We start from the raw sequence: 13,912 nt of genomic DNA on the forward strand, positions 1-13,912 counted from the left end.
GCTGCATAATGTACCAAGATGTATACATATCTTACAAATAGCTTACAATTTATTTACATGACAGAAAAATTGTAACTCCTCAGCACCCAGTGCAAATGGAGTTTCTATATCATAAAGGTCTCCATTTCATTCTAAATGCCTTAGGTATATTCAGTAAGCAATTTATAAGGAAATGGCCAATCCTTAAAAAGACAAATGCATTTTCAGTAGTTGATGACATGGCATAACCTTCAAATAAACCATTAAATATACCATAAATAAACCCCTCTAGCTGTAGGAAAAGCAAGAGCTAGAAAGAGAACACATACACCATCCATATACAAATGGAATTAAAGTGGAAGTTTAAGGATGGGAATTAGACATGTGAATTAGAAAAGAATGGAAAGCCAGAAGTGTATGGCCAAGAGGTGGGAGTTAAAAACCAAACAAATAAAATTAGCTTATTTCTCAGTGAGGTTTAAAGAGAACAACAAGTCATTCAATTAGAACCCAGATGGAGGCAGGGACACCTGTGAAATTTGAAAGCACACAATAGTTTACTCTATGTGCATTGTGTGTGTGTGTCTGTGTGTGTGTGTGTGTGTGTGAGGGACAAATATTTATTACCTAGAGTGAAGAATGTCGTGTATTTTGTCATGCAGCCAAGTAGTGTACAGCACTGTACAGCAAACTCAAGATTGGCAGCTACAGCTTCTGAAAGCCAGGATTTGCGAAAATTGTGAATGGAAAAGATGCAGAGTGATTGCTATATAGAGCAAATATGTAGATGATAGAGCAGAACCTACTTAATATGGCTCCCTCATCCTTCCAATGACGGAAGCCAGTGTTGTGGTAAAGAGAAATCAAAGAATTTCTCCCAGAAGGAACTCATCTATCTATATAGGCAGATTGAAATTACCATTCCTCATAGATTTAGGAAGCCCCTTTGGGAGAATGGACCCATCTGGCAAAAGCAAACAGGTTGCAATAGAAAAGGGAATAGAAATGGGGGTAAAATACTGACCCCATTGGGAATGCTGCCACTGATTTCAATGGGGCTATGATTTCATATGGGGAGTATCTGATGCTTCTGATAGCCACACAGGATGCAGAGCTTTCTGGTCTTAAAAGCCATACTGGAGTTACACCTGCATAAAACTGGTCTGTTTTTTTAAAGAAAAAATGCAAATATAATTGCTCGCTCTTAAGGGCTTTCATGTGCACATGTAACTTCCAACATTAGAAGGATGCACATCAGGGAAAGAATAAAAACATTAACATTAAATTCTTATGTTTATCTTTTGTGTTTTCCTTACACAGTTCCCTGGCCTGTACCTCCCTGTCAGCTCTTTCCATCCCCCCAGCCCCCAACCCACACAAATAGCCCAACCACTAATTCTGTTGAGGGAAAATAATCTGCTGTGCATATACTTCATCACTGAACAATCAAACGCTCTAAACCATGCTTTCAAAGTTGGCTAATGTTAGTTATTTGCTGTTGCTAATGAACAATTTTCTATAAGACAAAAAAGTTTCAGCTGTTCCTTTTGTGAATAATGAAGTAATTCAAGCTGGGCAAGAGACTAATCAGGAAATGTCAGGTTTCAGTGAGGTGGCATTTGCAATAAACAAACAGCATTAAACATGCCACTTTTATAATAATGGGAATAAGCCATAACAAAGGGATGATTTCTTAGTTATATATACACATAATTGTCATTAATAATAAGAATTACCTATCTTCATCAAGGGAAAGAGACTGTAGTAATCCCTTATTAGGGTATATTTACCTGATGTAAAGCACCATGAAAAGTTATGATGCTTTAGTAATAGCTAGCCTTTGGGTATAGTCCTTCCCCACAACAAATATGAGCCACACCAGTGCTGAGGCCTCTCTCCCCTATCTCTCTAATTCTGTACCTACTTTGTTTCCACTAGCATCTGATACCTTTTGTAAGCGCTAACTACACTTAAAAAATTGAGGGAAAAGAAACAAACTTAAACTTCCCTCTCTCAAAATTCAGGATTCAGACTAACACGGCTACCCCTCTGATACTTCCCTCTCTCAGTTTAATTAAAAGTGCTTATGTACACTATTGTTTATTCCTTAAAGTTATTTAGGAACATACAGTGCTGTGTAATCAGATGCTGTTTTAAATTGGAGACAATATGAATTTTAGATTGGTAACATCAAAGAGAGTAACGTAAATACTAAAATAACCTTTATCTGCTTCTCTCCTGCAGTTTGCGAAACAGATGTATTTTTAATGCAGATGTGTTAGGTACTGTCATCCCTCTAATGTCCTCGACAAAGACAATCCTGTGAGGGTGAATTGTTGGCCTCTCCTGTTTTCCCTGCAGTTAAAAAAGAACTATGTAAGTTGTAACTATTACATTTCTGAATTATGTCTACCTGAAACCAGCAGGTTGGTGTCTGAGACAGCATTAGCTTTTAATTTAAAAAGTTGTTTTTGGTTACAAAATGCATGCATTTAGAAACCTACTGTTGTATACCTAACTGGGCTAATGGGGGAATTGAATATTTATGAAGCTCTATAGAACTATTTCTTCAGAAGAACATTTTGCTTGTAGAAGGGGAATTGGTTTATTGATTAATAAAGGCATTCCCTTGCATTAATAGCAACATTCTGTAACCTGACACGGAATGAAGTTGCCTTTGGAGCACATTATGGCAGAAGTTAATAGGACAGTCTCAATAAACTCAAAATGGACTATCAATTAATCTTTTCTTCAGGCAATGGACCACAGTACTCCTTGGTACAAGCTCTTACTATGCATATGTACAGCAACCAGCAGAATGGGGCCCTGCTGTCTGTGGAAGGCTATAGGGGCCATCGTACAACAAATAATTACTAACTATGCTTCATTCTGACTAGAAACATCCACCACAAAACTCCCACTAGTAAGAAAAAAGGTCCTGCCAATCAAAACCTCTACAATAACATAGAATGATTTAGTGATGACTGTAGTACTAGTTACTAAGAAATATTAATTGCTGAAAGCAATCTAGGGGCTCCAACCAGGTTGGCTTCTAGATGCTACTGCAATAGAAATATTAATTTTTAATGAAGTCCTAAGGAGAAGATTTTCAAGAGGCACAAAAAGCCAGTTAATTGCCAAACTTTCACTGAAAGTCAAGGAAAGTAGGGTGCCTAACTTCCATTTTTGTTTTTCGGATCTCTCCCTTAGAACTTTTTTTGTTTGTTTGTTGCTTTTTACATTTAACATTTATATTGCACTGATGCCTAGAAGCAAAGCACATCAGGATCCCATTGTTCCATGCACCATGTAACCATACAGTCACCAACAGTCCTTGCCCTAAAGCTCATTGATGGAGCTCAAAGCTATAAAAAAAGCTCCCTAATCTCTTAGTTCTCAGACCCCTCTTGTACCTGCTAGAAAATGCAGTCCCTACTAGAGTGGTATAAAAATCTTTGCTCACTGCTGGTAAATCATATTCTCATAAACTGAGCAAAGCCTTAGGGTCAAATTTGCAAGTCTCAGTGCAAAGAGTTATATGCAGTTAATGCAACTGAAATATGGTTGAAACACTGACAATTTAAAACTTTTATCAAAACAATTGTATATCTTCTGGATATTATAAACACATTGAGGTATGCACATCTATCTCAGTAGATAGCATTGGGATCCTTAATTTTTCTCAATCTCTATCCAGATCTGATTTGTACAACTTTCTTTCTTATTCCTAGTGAGGAATACATTTAGAGGGGTGGCTCAAATCACCTTGACCCTAATGAAGTGTTTTACAGGTACATTTAAAGTTTAACTGCTATGTGCACTTCAAGGTATTGCCTTAAATACATCTTTATACAGAAAGGTACATAATGTGTGGAAAGCTCTGCATGCTAGCAAGGTTTGCTTTGTTACTGGGTTAACAAACTGAACCTTACTGTTTGGCTCTCATGGGCTGGGAATGAAATAACCCCTTCTGGTTGCACTGGAGGTTCAATGAAAAAATGGGTATCTCAAAGGGGAATCATCCTTCCTGCCCTAACTGCTGTCACTTCCAGAGGCCACTCATTACCCCCTAAATATGCCCCAACCTCAACAATCCCACAAAAACCTCTGAGATCCAAAGCAGCTGGTGTCGGGGCTTTTTCGAAAGGATATTGCTGTTTAGAGATGAGCAAGAGGAAGATTCACACCCACATTAGTTAAATATCTGTGGCCATGGCTCAAGGTTCAGAAATACATCAAAATGCAAACTCGAATCTCATTTCAAATGTCTTGAAGTTTGATACAAATATGCTGAATAGTGCTTGGGAAGGAGGCTGAGTATATATCCAATGGCAACATTATAGGTCTAAACTATCATACCCTTTGTAGTGCCCTCTTCAATTAGGGTAGGATTGGAAACCTTTTGTCATGCTACTGGAGCTCTATCATGCATGTCAGAATGACAACACAATACAGTTAAATGCAAACTATGGTTCAACAACCCTGTCATTCCTACAGATCACTCAGCCTAGTTCTTACAAATATTTTCAAAAATTTGAGATATTCTCAGATGTTTGGGATATATTGTACGTATACGTAGTGAGAAGATGAATGTGATAACGAGTGTCATTCTTGGAATTACGTGCCTTTTGTAGTAACAATTCATTGTTTGTTTGATTTACTCTAGGCATATGCCTTTAAGTATTAGTTTATATAAACACTGTTCCTTTCTAAGCGTAGTGCGCAAGGGATGCAGGCTCAGTGCTTTATTGAGCAACGGTATGCTTTCAGCCACTCCTGTGACAATTGATTTGTGACAAGGGGCTTCAACCCAATGTTCTCTCTGCCACAGTTATGTGAATAATGTATTTGCCAATTAAAATTAATTCAAATAAATCCTGTCATCCCAGGGAAAGGGCATAGCAAATCCAGGCAAAAAGGAATGGTAGACAGAGACTTCTTACAATCACACAAAGAAATCATCATAGAAGAGTAAATTATGCAACAAAAGGGAAATTATGGAGAAAATTCTCAAATTACAGAATACTAGAGGCCTTGGTCATAGCTAATTGGCCTATCACAAAGCTTAATTTCAGTTTCAGTTTAAATATAAAAAGAAGACATCATTAAAAATTGGTGGCCAGTGTTTCCTGTATATAAAGGACAAAGATACTTGGGCACTGGTTGTATGGCACAGAGAGAAGGAAACTCTCATTGATTAGACGGAGGACAAGATGGTTAAGCAGCACTGTCCCCTTCACCACATAGCTACCAATGGCCCCTCACTCTACATCAACAATACATACTTAAAGCTGTGCATTGGAGGGACACAGTTATCAGGCAGGTATAGCTGCTTTATGCAGCATGCTGCCATCAAAACATGTCCTAACTTACATGGTGAATTACTGCATACGTTTCTACTCCAGGGCCTCAACCTCTCTTGTCAGGGAACAGTGTGGAAAACTGTGATGCAGGAGTCAATGGGAGCATGGCAGAACAGCCAATTATGTGGCAAGATCTATGGGAAGAATGATTGAGATATGTAAGTAGAGGCAGCCCACTACACACAAATGACTAAAGTTCTGCAGTGCCAGGATCATCTGTTCTCATGGATCCTTTACTGCTCTACATTTAGTAGACATAGTCCTTGCCCCCAACATTACTGCTTTAAATCCAAGGCCACCTGCCAAAGATATGCAGTTCACTTTTTATGAAACTGAACCATGCAAAATATTTTTTGTGGATATTTTTAAAAATCTTCGGGGATTTTCCATGGAAAGAGAGACGACAAACCAATGTTTTTCAAATGGCTCTTCATTCACCTTCTGTGTGTGCTTGATCATGTGGGCCATTTTGTTTGCATTCTATTCTACTATTTGTGCAGTAGAACTTCATTTCTTGTGTCTATGTTTTATTGTTTTAAACTCTGATGGTACTAATTTGACAAATGTGATCTCTCACTGTTGACAAAGGTTTTAACATTTCTCTTCCTAAAGATTCTCAGATCACTTGGGATTTTTCTTATTCAGATTGAATTTGTTAATTACCTCAATCCGAAGAGAATTTATTAATCAACATCACCACATTGTGTGTGTGTGTGTGTGTGTGTGTGTGTGTGTGTACTATTTATTTCATTTGAACTCTTTCATCATCAACATCATGTCTTCTGGTAAATAGTTGATGCAGCCTTTCCTGTAATGCAGCTTTTCATACAATGAAGTTTAATCATAATAAAGGTAATTATAGTCATTTAGATTTATCTGCTATTCCTCTTAAATTAGGTTTTACAAAATTTCATTTGAGGAGCATTCTGGAGAAAGAAGCATTGAATCAAATTAAGTTATTGACAGGAATCAGTGATTAAATGGCAGGTCCTGTAGTGGTGAAACTTGAACACAATATGAACCAAAAAATGTAATTAGAAATCAACATTTATGGTTCAAGGTTTCTAGCATTTCAGCTAAACAGAAAACTATAAACTTGTAGTATTCTCAGCCTCCAGTGGCTGCAGTTCTGGGAAGAGCATATTCAACTATTTAATGGAGTTTCTCATTCAGCTTTAGTGGGCTGATGATTTTTACCTTTGTTCAAGTCAGGTTTCAGACTAGAACCAGTTGACTTTTTGATAATGCATCAGAATTATGCACTTTGATGCATTTCTTAGATGGGACAGTTGTTTTGACCCAATTACTGGAACTGGCACTTCCAAGTCCCATTGAATCAGGGATTTCAGGACTAGAACATCCCTCCTGAAAGTACCAGCTGCAGAGGCAGAGATTTAGGAAGTAATCATAGTAAAAAAACAAACCCACTACAGGCACACACCAGGGAAACATGCATACAGATGGGAAAAGGAGATGGTATCTTCTTACCCCCGAGTTCAGAAGTAGTCATGTTTTCACATTTTGTGTTCCTGAAGTATGTCTGATTTTAAAAGAAGAATTCTGTAAAGCTAGCTGAAGTATGCAAGGATAAGAAAAAATGGAAGATATGGGAATGGAATAAAAAGGTAGAAAAGGATTAAGTAAACAAAGTCTTGGATGCCACTGATGATCAATATCAGTGTCACCAATGGAAATTCTTTAAGAGAAAAAACAATAGAATTAGTTGGATATCAGGCAAAAGAAATCATAACTGATAAGTGGTTTATATTTGGTGGATAATGTTGGATGACAGGATGAGGAATGTATTAGGCTTTTATTTTTCCCCTTAGTGGCATAACACACTTAAACTCTGATGCTATTCTTTCTATAGAGGGTTATTTTTATTGAGCAAGGTATTAAAATTATGTACATCTTTTTGTTAAAAGCAACCCCAAAACTAAAACAAAACACAGAATTTGCATCAGAAAATGGTGTTCCTTCCATAATTCCCCCATGCCATGTGAGAGGTTACTAACTCAAAAATAGCTTGAGAAACGTAGTAATCGTGATTTTTTGAAGAAAAAAGCAAAGAGAAAGTCAAAAACTTTAAGGGAAAAATGGCCTGGAAATAACACCCCAAGGGTATGAGAGTATTCAGGATATATATATATCCATTTATATATATAAAACACCCAAAAGGACGCCTTAGAAAAGAGCATACCATTACTTCTCATGCTATCTTTTCATTGGGATTATTACCTGAGCAACAGCAACCACAGCTACATCCTCTCATGGTTATAAACCATCTCTGGTGTAAGTCCTTGGTGATTGTACCATGGATAGATCCAGCTTCATGATTGTGTCTTCCCCTGAACTACAGGGGAAGCTCCATGTCCCAAGAGAAAGGCAGCTGTCATGAATCTTAAAGCTGGTGCCCCCAGGGCTGCTGAGACATTGAAAGCCAATAGCATGGGAGCAGCTGAGCAGCTAAGCAGCTAACTTCACAGTTTATTTCCTTTTCCTATCACTGCTTATGCCCTGAGAAGGAAGAGCAGCAACTTGAATCCAGAAAGAAAAAACAAACAAAACAAATCATATTTGAGACCTGTACTTTGATCCAGCACTCAGGATTGGGGTAGGGTACTGCCTTCAGGAATGGGATAGGTGTCAGCATTGGGCAAATCATTCAGAAGATGCCAACTTTTCTGAGATAAAAAGTCTAACAACTGCCTCCAAATGCACAAATGCCTACTCTTCAGTAATAGAGAGTGCATTGACCCCTTTCTGTGCTTTTCCTAGTAAACTTTGCCTCTTATATAGGGTAGTGTTTTAAACGCTTTTCATGTGCTGGAGGGGGAAAAAACCTGCTGTTGCCTCCAACTAATTGGATTACAAGGTTCACCTTCCCCCTACACCCACAAGTTCTAAAGCACCTAAATTAAAATGTGGTTTTGAGAGAGGCATTGTTGCTCACAGCCATCTTCCTCAATGCACTATTGAAAGCTGTCAAGTATCAGAGGGGTAGCCGTGTTAGTCTGAATCTGTAAAAAGCAACAGAGGGTCCTGTGGCACCTTTGAGACTAACAGAAGTACTGGGAGCATAAGCTTTCGTGGGTAAGAACCTCACTTCTTTAGATGCANACAAAGAAATTATTATAATAGGCTTATGAGAAAAGTTTAATTGCAATATTTCTGAAAATATTTGTATTTATTCTATAGTTTTTATCACTTCCATGATAATTTTACACACTTTCCATGACATTTTGGGGTGTAGTTTCAAGTTAAAAAGAGGGAAAAGGAGGATACTGGTTGTCTCTAAGGCTCTTAAAGCTTCAGCTTTCAATAAAAAGCAACAGAGGGTCCTGTGGCACCTTTGAGACTAACAGAAGTACTGGGAGCATAAGCTTTCGTGGGTAAGAACCTCACTTCTTTAGATGCAAGAATGCATCTGAAGAAGTGAGGTTCTTACCCACGAAAGCTTATGCTCCCAGTACTTCTGTTAGTCTCAAAGGTGCCACAGGACCCTCTGTTGCTTTTTATTGAAAGCTGAAGCTTTAAGAGCCTTAGAGACAACCAGTATCCTCCTTTTCCCTCTTTTTAACTTGAAACTACACCCCAAAATGTCATGGAAAGTGTGTAAAATTATCATGGAAGTGATAAAAACTATAGAATAAATACAAATATTTTCAGAAATATTGCAATTAAACTTTTCTCATAAGCCTATTATAATAATTTCTTTGTAAACTTGTCACAGCAGGAAAATCAGAAGGCCTCCAAACTAACCTGCACTCCCTGGGTCAACTTAGGTTAACCAAGTTACATATGAGTATTTTAGTGGTATTCTTTTTAAATACGTGATGTCTCTGGTGATGAATCACACCAGCTGACAACAGTTTATTAAAATAGCACCTAAAGCCCTGAATGAGACTGGAGCACAATTATGCTGGCCATTATATACCTCCATAGTTACAGACAGTCCTTGCCCTGAAGACTTTATAATTAAGGCTCATGTTTGTCACGGAGGTCATGTATTCTGTGACTTTCTGTGACCTCTGTGACTTCTGCAGCAGTCCATGCGGCTGGCCCAGGAGCCGCCTAAGCAGCTTGGGCAGCCCCTGGGCCAGTTGCACCAGTTGCTGCTGGGGCAGTCTTGCCCTCCCCCACCTCCAGCAGCAGGAGTCTGGGTGGGGTGGGTGCTCAGGGCTGGGGGTGCAGAGCGGTGCTTACTTGGGGGGGCTCCCTGGAAGGGAGACAGGAACTCCCCTCCCTCAGCTCCTAGCTCCACATGCTGCTTCAGCCCACAGGCACCGCCCCTGCAGCTCCCATTGGCCACAGTTCCCAGCCAATGGGAGCTGCAGAACCAGGGCTTGGGGCAGAGCGGAGACAGCAACTGGAGCTAGGAGCTGGAGATTGCTGCTTCTGACGAACCTGCCCCACCAACCCCCCGCCCCCTGTGAGCAGCAGCAACGCCCCCCCAGAGCCACATCCCACAAGCACCAGTGCTGCACCCCCCGCCCCCGAACACTGCAGGGCTGCTCCCCCCAAGATTTAGTTAGGGGTATATAGTCAAAGTCATGAACAGTTCATAGGCCATGAATTTTTATTTACTGTCCGTGACCTGTCCGTGACTTTTACTAAAAATACCCATGACTAAAACGTAGCCTTACTTATAATCTAAATATAAAAGACAAAAGGGAAGGAGACAGGAGTATTGTTATCCTCGTTTTAAAAAATAGGATGAAGTGACTTGGCCAAGGTCATACTGGAAGCTTGTCATAGAGTTTCAGGCCAGAAGGAACCACTAGATCATCTAGTCTGACCATCTGTCTATCACAGGTCATCAACCCCACCCAGGAACCTGCAAACCAAACCCAACAACCAAAATGAATCCAAAATATTACAGCCCACAGGCCACTAGACTATGTGCCATAGGAGAATAGGAGGGACTGAGATGCACTAGTGCCTGAGGCCTCTGCAATGGTAGGGAAATGATCAAGTGAAATACCTAGATAATCCTGGGAAGTGACCTGCACCCACATGCTGCAGAGGATAGCAACCCCACCCCAAGTTCACTGCCATTCTAACTTGGGGAAAAGTCCTTTCCGACCGCATATATGGGCATCAGTTAAACCCTGAGCATGTGAGCAAGAACTAGCCAGCCAAGCACTTGAGAGAGAAAATGCTTGATGCCAACTCAGTGCTCTGACCCTCCCCATCTCCAGCCATGGCCATTCCTGACACATCAGAGGAAGGAGATTAAACACACAACAACCCATAATATAATGGATGGTGTGTATGTGTGTTTGTGTGGGGGGGAAATCTCTTCCTGGTCCTTTGTGATAGAGCCAGAAGTAGAATCCAAATCTCTCAAATCTCAGTCCAACGTTTAACTACAAGATTATCCTTCCTTCCCATCTCAAGCTTGTTGTAGTTGTTGTTTGTGGTGGTGGCTGAAGAGGACGTTAATGACAGTTTTATGTCTTGTGTTTGCGGCTAATAAGACCAAATTGCGAGTGGCAGTCCTTTCCTCATGAAGTGCATAGGTAGCTCAGTTGTGCCTGCTGCTGTTTACAATTTAGCCTCTGTGCCTCAAAAGCCATATGGCAATTAATCTTGAACCAGGTAATCCCATCACTGACTACTGACTGCCAGCATGATCTATCTGTCAGTGATGACTCCCAGTTCTCAATGTCAATGTTGCACTGTTTCAACTGCTTCAGTGTGTCCTTGAAGCTTTTATTCTGGCCTTTTCACATGTGGTTGCCCACTTTCAGTTCACCAGGCAGCAACTGCTTTGGCATTTTGGTGTCATCCATACTCAACACATGACCAGCCCATTGTAACTCTGATGCAATAAGCATGGCTTCAATACCTGTGCAGTGACTACATTCCAGAACTTCATGATTGGTAACTTTATCCTATCATTTGATGCAGGGGTATGGCACACAGATGTCATCAATGAATCTTATCTAGGATCTTAATGTAATGCCTGTAGCAGGTCCAGGCCTTACACCAATACAACAAGTGGGATAGCACAACCGCTTTATAATCTTAACTTGGTTTGACACTTAATACCATATTGATGCCAGACTCTGCCCGATAGTCTGCCAACTGATGAACTGTCTCTGTTGATATGACTTGTCTGCTCCTTGTGTATAGTAATGTCATTAGACAATATACTACCAAGATAGCAGAAGTCTGTAACAGCACTCAGCTGTGTGTTGCTGATGGTGACTATTAGTTTTGTGTAGGATTTCCCTGGCACAGGTTTATACAGGACCTCTTTTTGAGCTTGATTGTCAGGTGATAGGAAATGGGTCAGGCAGAACACTATCTATGCAGACTCTTCTGAGCATTCCATTATAAAATAGCCTCAGAATGTTGGTGAATATTTCTGAACAACCAAACTTAAGTAATAATTGCCAAGGCCTGGGTTTACTGATGGTGTCAAAAGCTTGTAGCCAGGTCAATAAAGACTGTAAAGTTCCTGTTTTCTGCATTTCTCCTGCGTCTGCTGGGCTACAAATACCATGCCATTCCTTGCGTTGGCCTAAAACTGCATTGCAACTCTGGTAGCACATGATTAACCATATTGTGTAGCAGATGTTCAAAAGGGAATTCTAGTCAGAACCTTTCCAATGTTAGAGAGTAACAAGATCCCATAATAATTACTATGGTTGACTTTTCACCATTCCTCTTGTATATGGTGACAGTGGTGGTGTCTGAAGTCTTGCAGTACATCTTCAGTACTCCATATATTAAGAAATAGTCCAGGCTGTCCCGTCAGCAGGCTCTCCCTCTGTACTTGAGTATTTCTGCAGGAATGCCTTTAGATCTGGGAGCTCTGCAGTGATTCCTGACATTGATAACTTCATCAAGGGATGGGTCTGTGTCCATGTTGTCATTACACGTTGGCTGATTCACTATTCTTATTAGTGCCTTGTCTATGCTGTTGGATGATGAATTCAAAGGAACACTGAAATGCTGTGGCCACCTCTGAAGGATTTCTCATTTGATAGTGTTAGGCCTCCCACTCTCTTCAAAAGGCATTGTAGTGGTATGTGTAGGAACATATATATCTTTCCAAGCAGCATAGAAGTCTTTGGTCTCATGACTTGATTTTGTCTGATTTAGCATACCAGCATTGATCCTGCATGTGTCTAAGCTGTCTCCACAGGGACAAGAATTTGATGATTTAAAGGTAAATTCTGGGAAGCATATCTTCACCCAGTGATTACTGTAGAGCTTTGCAGGGAAAACTGTGTCACTTTCACCCCTGAACAGATCTAAAGACATTGGGAAATTCAGACTCTCCACCAACACCCAATATGGTTAGTTTTCTTTTTTCTATTTTTACTGATCAGAAATGAACAAATTTGTTTTACACATTCAAAAATATAAGTCGTTAATATTTTTCTACTTATGGAGAAAGGTGCATGTTAAAAATATAGTGTTTGCTGGGAGAATAATATGCATGGTTATGCATTGATTTGTGTTTGGACTAAATTAGACCTCTGGAAAAGGAATGCTGTTTTCCTGCTTTGGTTTCCGTCTAATAAATACTTAATATATAGCTTGAAGGTTCATGGGCAGGAGCCTATCCAGTGCTTGGACTCCTGAAAATCATATTAAATAATAACTAACTAAACCAGAGGCCCTGAAGGAGAGTGAAAATATATGCAACTCTATCCACTGAAAGCTCTGCTCTTTAATAGGATGCAGGTCTCTTTTCACTACTGCTGGAATAAATGTGTAATGTTTCAGTGGTAGGAAAGAGATATTACACAGACAAACAGAGATGTGCCTTTGAGAAGCTTTGTTGTAGGAAGACAAAAGTCTGACAAAGCTCCAGTTTATTACAAGAAAACTAAATAAGGTTTAAATTGTTACACGTGAAAAGAAAAAAGATTTCTGAATTACACATATTTTCCACAGACATGGGTACAATTCCTTGTTTATCAATAGCCCAAGGCCACAACATATTGAATGACCAATTAAAATTTCATGATACAGCTTTATAACAGTAGAATCACTGTAGGAATCTATTGTTTTCCACTACAGGAAACATTGCTTCTGAAAAGTTAAATTGCCAGATTTAATTTTCAGGTTGAATTAGGCATAATGAGCTCCATGGAGACTTCATTCTTTAGCTCCAGACTGAGTTACAAACACAAGACTTATCAAAATAAATTAGAATGAGCAAAAAACCCCAAAACATTATTTTAAAAAATTCTGATGTTACTTAGAACATAAGAACATAAGAAAGGTCGTACCAGGTCAGATCAAAGGTCCATCTAGCCCAGTATCCTGTGTACCAACAGTGGCCAATGCCAGTTGCCCCAGAGGGAGTGGACCAACAGGCAATGATCAAGTGATCTCTCTCCTGCCATCCATCTCCATCCTCTGACAAACAGAGGCTAGGGACACCATTCCTTACCCATCCTGGCTAATAGCCATTAATGGACTTAACCACCATGAATTTATCCAGTTCTCTTTTAAACTCTGTTATAGTCCTAGCCTTCACAACCTTCTCAGGATAGGAGTTCCACAAGTTGACTGTGCGCTGCGTGAAGAAGAACTTCCTTGTATTT

General features: G+C 39.7%; 1 long non-coding RNA gene across 1 annotated transcript in view; it reads left to right on the plus strand.

Moving 5' to 3' along the window:
* The first annotated feature begins 2,225 nt into the window (after nucleotides 1–2,225).
* Nucleotides 2,226–13,912, plus strand: part of LOC117883384 — a 56,896-nt gene continuing 45,209 nt past the window's right edge. The window contains exons 1-2 of the long non-coding RNA XR_004647245.1: nucleotides 2,226–2,355; nucleotides 5,385–5,500. This is a non-coding gene — a long non-coding RNA (uncharacterized LOC117883384). The remainder of the gene's footprint in view (nucleotides 2,356–5,384; nucleotides 5,501–13,912) is intronic.

This window comes from Trachemys scripta, chromosome 9 (genome assembly GCF_013100865.1).
Source record: "Trachemys scripta elegans isolate TJP31775 chromosome 9, CAS_Tse_1.0, whole genome shotgun sequence".
NCBI classification, from domain to species: domain Eukaryota; kingdom Metazoa; phylum Chordata; order Testudines; family Emydidae; genus Trachemys; species Trachemys scripta.